The sequence below is a fragment of the Lipophrys pholis genome (assembly GCF_963383615.2).
Source record: "Lipophrys pholis genome assembly, chromosome: 15".
Taxonomy (NCBI): domain Eukaryota; kingdom Metazoa; phylum Chordata; class Actinopteri; order Blenniiformes; family Blenniidae; genus Lipophrys; species Lipophrys pholis.
The window spans coordinates 9,076,508-9,083,765 of NC_137642.1; positions in this window are offsets into that span (position 1 = coordinate 9,076,508).

A 7,258-nucleotide genomic window follows, 5' to 3' on the forward strand; every position below is an offset into this window, starting at 1 on the left:
GGTATGCCATCTGGCGTGCCTGCGTGTCAGAGTAAGATCTCTGCAAACGTCATTTGATGGCTTTTGTTTATGTCCCTTCATATGACGATCTCTATTTTTGGCTGAGGTGTTGCCGCCTCACTTTGTCATGACACTCAGCAGGGTTTCTCTCTCAGCCAATATTCTTCATTATTCCCCGACTCCTGCTGGGTTTACCCTCCAGATATTCCTTTTTCCCTGTGTTCCTCACCCTGCTCTCCTCTCGCACGCACGGCTCTCGTTCGCGCTCCCTCGTGCTTAAACAGCATGACTTTAAATGCAGTCCTTTGCAGATATAGCTTTATCTACACAACAAGCCAAAGCATCGTCTGTCATTGACTTTCAAGTCTAATAGCCTGTCAAAGCTTGATGACGTCGGGCGATGGGTGGCCTGTGGTTATATCATGACTTGGGGTAAAAATTGGGAATTGTTCAAGCCCATCCATAGAAAACCCTTCTTTCTTCTCAACCTCGAACCAGGGATAATCTTCCAGCTGTGAACTCTTGCCACTACGCCATGGTGCAATCCTTGATTTGTAGTTCGCAATACATCAGCAAACATCTGCACATGTTGCCATGCATCATTCTGTTAAATATGTGCAGAAAGTACTATGGCAAATTACTCAATGGCAAAGAAAATGCATAAAATTACAAAAAAATTTAAAAAAAATTATGTAGCATTGGGTTTCGAGAAAGACTGTCACAATAATAGCCATCAGCAGCCTTTAATTTAGCTCACATCTGTATATGCTGAATGCCAAATGAATGCATCGCGTGTGAAGCATAAGGATAGAGGAATGCATAACAAAGGACGCATCTTCAGAAAATATTCTGCCGTGCTTCACCTCAAGCAAACTCACGCAGAAATATCAAGACCGTGTTCGGCCTTTTTTCCGGTTGTCAGGAGAGAATGTCAAAACTACAATGAAACGAGAGACAAAGGTTAGAGTCACAGAGGGCACTCTGACACACACATGCACACGCACACACACACACACACACACACACACACACACACACACACACACACACACACACACACACACACACACACACACACACACACACACACACACACACACACACACACACACACACACACACACACACACACACACACACACTCACACACATACAGAGACGATTCTGCTCTTTATTTATTTTCGTGTCCTTTGAAAGAAACAACAAAGGTGGACGTGGCAATTTTCCACCTACTGACAATAATAACGTAAATTTGAGCTCAACTGTACGTTATTTATATCACAGTTGTTTCGAGGCATCAACATTATCACAAGAATCACAAAGAAGTCAAGAAATCGAACACGCGGTCCTTTCCTCATTGACGTCAAGTGATAGTCAATGTGGATAAATTCAATCTACCACAAAACTTCAGCAGCAAGAGTTTAGAAGTTGCCACATACATGTATTTATATGTTGCCCTATTTTATAAATGCAATTATTTTTCACAACAAAAATAGAAAATAACATTAAATGTCATGAAATGTTACGTTTTTTTTTATCATCTTTAACATTCTGCATTTGTTCATAGTAGCCTACTTTGAATTGCCTTGTTGCTGAAATGTGTTATGTACATAAAAACAAATGGCTCCCGTTGCCTGAATACTCAAATGAAACCCGTGCAAAACATTCAACATAATAGTGATTTCTTATAGATGCATTTGCCACTTATCATTGTAATTGGTGCTATACTTTACACTGTTTGTGTTATAAATGAACAGCCCCTGGATCGGCGCGATGTCAACCAATTTTCAGGATCTATTGATTCTTCGGGGGGGAAAAGTTTTGTGTTACTCCAGGGGAGCATAGAGAGAAATAGTTTGAGAAAGTCTGGCGTAGCATTTGCAGAATAAACATCAAAGCGTCCTTTTTACACATTTGTGCGTACAGTTCTTTCAAAAGCCATAAAATGTGATGTGTGGATGAGCGTCTTCTCGCAGGCCTCTCGCAGTGTTACTCATGTAATGGGTTTAGGCCATGCGGTGACAAGTTAGCTGATGGATGAGGTGATTATATCCCTTTTTCGCTTCACTCAAGGACAGTCCCCGGTTTCTAATTGGTGAGAGAGCAGGGCGACATGGGAAGAGACGTCTCCCTCTCTTTCTCCCGTTTTCCCCCCTTCTGTCCCCCTACTGCTCGCCCAGTTCCCAGTCATTTAACTAATCTTGTTTTATCCCCTTGTCGACAGGCTCAGGGCTCAGGCGGTAAAATGGAGTGCAGTACAGATAACTTGTATGGCAGGGCCACAGTAATTTAATGGGAACAGATGTTTCCCCCGCTAGAGTGACAGCAGATCCTTCTCCGGCTCCCTGACGGGAGGAGCAGACACGTTACAGATGGTTGTTGTGCCTGTGGTCATCATTATGATGGCCCGAGTTTAGACTGGGATCCAGTTTGGCTTGAAGACGTGGTGGCCAGAGGAGTCCCCTGAATGAAAATGACTTAAAAAAAAAAAAAACCTTTGCTTTGAACCTTGAAGCTGAATGAGTCACAGAAGTGTGAGAACTAAAAGAAACCAGCAATGTGTAAATACTGCTTGTGTGGATGGATCCATGATAAAAAAAAATTTCTCTCTCTCTCTATTTGTACTGTATGTGTGCGCATTGCTTTATTTGTGAGAGTACATGGGGGCATCTGAGACACCGCCTATCTAATAATCACTGGAGTTTGGACTCCATGGACAGAGAGAGAGACGGCAGACACTGATCAACCCGGGCACTGCAGAACAAACAGTGGCAGCAACACAAAAGCATTGCTACAGACATATACGGAAAGAGCAAAGAGGGGGAGACGGAGAGAGAGGAAGGTGTTTGAAATGTATTCCTCACTGCCACTTCCTTTGCTGTCTCTTCACATTCGAAAGATGAATCCGTCTCTACAACCTACTCAAATTGAATTCTTCCCTCTTGTGCCATGGGGAAAAAAAGGAAAAGACATTTCATCAAGCCTTTCCCTATGCAGCACGCTTGTAATGCGACTTGTCAGCTGTGCCGATGTTGTGTGGACAGGTCAACCTCACACCACAGTTTCCTGGCTGTTGCCATGCCATCCTTAGTTTTTCCTCTACATTGAGATAACTACCAAAGTAGTGATCACTTTAATCAAAGAAAAGGCTTGAGTTTTTATTGCAAGTACAAATAAATAAATATAACACTGATTAAAGGGCTGTTACAGTAATTATTCAATCAACACAATTCAATCAAACTTGCACTGCTAAACAGAGATAATCGCCGTATGAAAACAGCCACACGTGTGTTAAATCCCCCGGGGAGGAGAGCGCCAGCTCCAAATCAAACATACACTCAATATTTGAGCTTTTTGTTTTGATCGTCCCGCCAGTTCATTCTGCACTGATATTTCACAGTGATTGCACATCCTAACAGTTCCACTGAAAGGTAATCCATTCAAGTAAACAGTGATTTTGGCAATCACTCCCTGTGCTTCTATTTCCAACCCCTCAGCAGAAATGCATTTTATGATACAATCCAACCACACTGCACAAACGGAGACTGGGGATTTTTATTGGTATGGACTGTAAATGCTTTGTATCTCCCTCGTGTGTATTTTGGCTTTATTTGTTAGATTTCTTGTAATGCACGAAATGGTCAAGTTTTCACTCTTTTTTTTTTTCTTCTTCTTTTTTCCAACTCGCTCTGTAACATCTCCCAGCTCGATTGCTCTCGTTGTGTTTCCAAGTGTGAAGACGGCACTTGAGAAATACTTCTGCTTTCCTGCACATCGTCGCCGTCGCATAGCGCAAGCCTATTCGTATGAAAACGTCCCTTTAACTTGTCGCTGTTGGTTTATTCTTTGTATGTCTTTGCATTTGTGTTCAAACTAACCCATTTATTAGAAAACAAAACACAATCCGACTATTATTGTTACGTATCCACTACACAGACATCATATCGGGCACATTTTAGCATTTTCTTCCGTGTGTAACGGACGTATTCATATGCCAAAAGGGAAATCCTTTCCTCGGAGAGAGTCGTGAGCGTGAAGCGGAGAGGAGAGCACAACAGGACGACTATAAACATTTGCTGACAACGGACACAGCCAATGTCAAAAAAGTTCACTTCACTAATTGTACAGTATGTTCTCACTCAAAGCTCCAGAACAGGCGAAAAAAAATGCAATTCATGTGCATATTAAATGCAAGATCACTCCTGGTTTCAGGAAAGAAAAGCTGTCATATTCGTACGAGCATGTGCCAATTGGAAAGGTCACAACTGTCTATAGAGAACAAATGAGGCCGGTAATCGTTTTTCCTGCCAGCCTTCTACAGGCACATAAAAGACCAGGTGCTTGTCTGAATCTTGATGATCCCCCCTCTAAGTGAAATCATTGACGCACATCCAGCTCAATTAAGCAGCAACTATGGTGAGCAAGAAATGATCGCATTCCGTGGTAGTCAGTGAGAAAGTCAAACTGCGCGACAAGCATCACGAGGATCGCGTAAATCGCCGGGTATGATCGGCTGTAATGTCGCCGATTACCCTGCGAGGGATTGGAGATTGTGGAGAACTCCCCGGGTTCTGTTTTGAGACAACTTATCCGGCAGTCAAAGCGTGCCGACATTAACTATCCCTCCGCGGCGACTCGGGGAAGCTGTTAAAACAGCGCGTACTGTTGCACCTCAAGGTCGTTGGTGGCAGTGGGTGAGGAGGATTACAGGGGCTAATGGATAGTGCTCGAATTTAATGAAGAGCTCTGATGAGGAAGCAGATTGGTCCCCATCGACAGATCAGCCGCTGCCATTTCCATTTTCATGGGTGCCCAGATGCTTCACGGGGGGAATGTCACAGCTGATTGCTGATCCCTGTGGACTAAATCTGCCCGTGTTTGTGTCGTACGTGAGCTTGTGAGTTTGTGTTTGTCAGCCAAGACGGATCCATTTCAGATTTTTGCGGCAAGTTCAGCCTGAATTGTTTCTTTTGATCCCGAGCCAGGATTCTCACTCCTCTCTGTGTGTAGGATCTGTAACGTGTGGCACAGTCGGAAGCACAATGCGTTTCTAATAGATTCCGGGTTGGAAGTCAGGCAACCATACACACACATGTATGGCCTTAAATGAAGAGTAATCATAAGGTTGTCAAAAGAAAAAAAAGAGAGAGAGAGAGAGAGAGAGAAATTCTACAATGCAGCTTTTTTTCTGTAATCTGCCGAGAAGCTGGGAATGTGAATTGGACTTTAGTTAAGTCCATGATGCTTAATCATTTTCTTATCAGTGGTTCCTGTCACACTCCAACTAAGGAATGACCCCAAAAGAAAAGAGGAGAGGTGGAGGACGCGGGACACTGCATGTTCGCCCGCCGCCTTCTCGGAGCTCAGGAACACACCTGCCTATTGACACTGGTGCTTTATTCCACCTGAAATCCCCTCCTGATACCCGCTCTGTGAAGGTTAATGGGGGATAAAGCATTTTGTCATAAAGCTCACAGCAGCACCTCTTCTCTTGCACGGGCATTACAGCCAACAGTCAGGAGAGAAAGAGAAATTTATATCTCTGCCAGCGGTCACTAGTGAACAACTTGTCATTATGGCCTACTTCAGAACAATATACCCAGCAGTGCCAAGATGCGGATGCTCCACGTCGAAGGGCGCAGCTTAAGATGGGTAGAGTGGCTTTGTCACTGGCTGCAGATGCTTCAACTATTAATGAATTAAATCACTGGACTGTTATTAAGTGACACTTGAAAGAGTCTCATAAAGACTGCATTGTTTTCAGTCGAGTGTAAAAAAAATCCTTCCTCGTCTTAAATGGGAAGAAATGAAGTGATGAAGGTCAGATCGGAGTGTTTTTTAGTTTTTTTTTTAGGACAGACGTCCGTCTGACAAGCAGGTAGAAGGTATTTTCTCCCTAAAGGTCTCCTGAGTTGTGAGGGAGGGAATAAACCTACAACAGAGTGCCTCATTCTCCACGTCCATGTCCTGAATAACCTTCACTAAAAGCTCCTGTGCTGTTTAACAATCTAACCGCAGTGGTTTTTTTTTTTTTTGCATCAACTTAGAAAAACAAACACATTTTCCCGCATTATTCTTAAAAGTAAAATCAAGCACTAACGTCAAATGCTTGTCAACTAATGAAGACAGGCTGCATTGTGCGGTGAGCACTCTTGCTTCAGTCTGCATGTTCTTCTTCCCATGTGTGTTATGTTGACTCCGGGTACTGTTGTGTCGTCCCACAGTCCAAACACACACATTAGAGGTGGATCGAGTGAGGTGGGACAGTAAGTGTTAATGTACTGTTAGTGTGTGTGACTTTCTCTTTGAGTTTGCGACCCCCTGCTCTGCAATATGAGCAGAAACATGGATGGACGGAACTAATCAAGGCAGCATGACGACTTTGTGTAAATGTATTTAAGGTAATAGTTTCTTTTCTTTTCTTTTTTTTCTTCAATTTTTCAGGTGCCTCCTCTGTGACACACACACACACACACACACACACACACACACACACACACACACACACACACACACACACACACACACACACACACACACACACACACACACACACACACACACACACACACACACACACACACAAATCAGTTTGGTTAATTAAAGCCCAGCATAACGGCCGGATCACTTCTGATTTTAATATGGAGTGAAACTAAGATAATTCAATTATATCATGAAGTAAATTAGATAAGCGGCTGGGTCATTCTTGCACATATAATGTTTTTTTTGTTGTTTTTTTTATGAATCAATAAACAGTACTAAGAATCAGCAGAGAGATTCATGGAATATTTATAGAGCAACACTGCCCCCAGCTGAAATGTGATGTGTGCTACTGGAGCTGAGAGTTCAACAGAGGACATGCTGCAAAGGGAAAGCGAGGAGGACAAAAAGCAGGATGTGCATTTAAAACAGATCAACTGTGAGGTTTAAATGAATGCACAGACATGGCTATATCCCCGAGGCTGACGATGCACAAAGACACCTCAAGTTGGGATGAGTTTCGGTTTAAAGTACAACTACTTTATAATGAGATTAAGTAATTAGAAGTATGGCAATGATATTTCTCTTCAATTGCAGCACGTGCATATTGTTAATGTTTCATTTCCAACTGTTTAATCTAACAAGCTGCTGTATATGACAGTATTGGTGTGATATACACCTGCTATAATGGTATCTCAAGCAGAGCATTTATAACTATTACAATATATTTGAATTAAACACTAAATAATGTTGCTGTCCTGGTCAAGCAGACTTATTA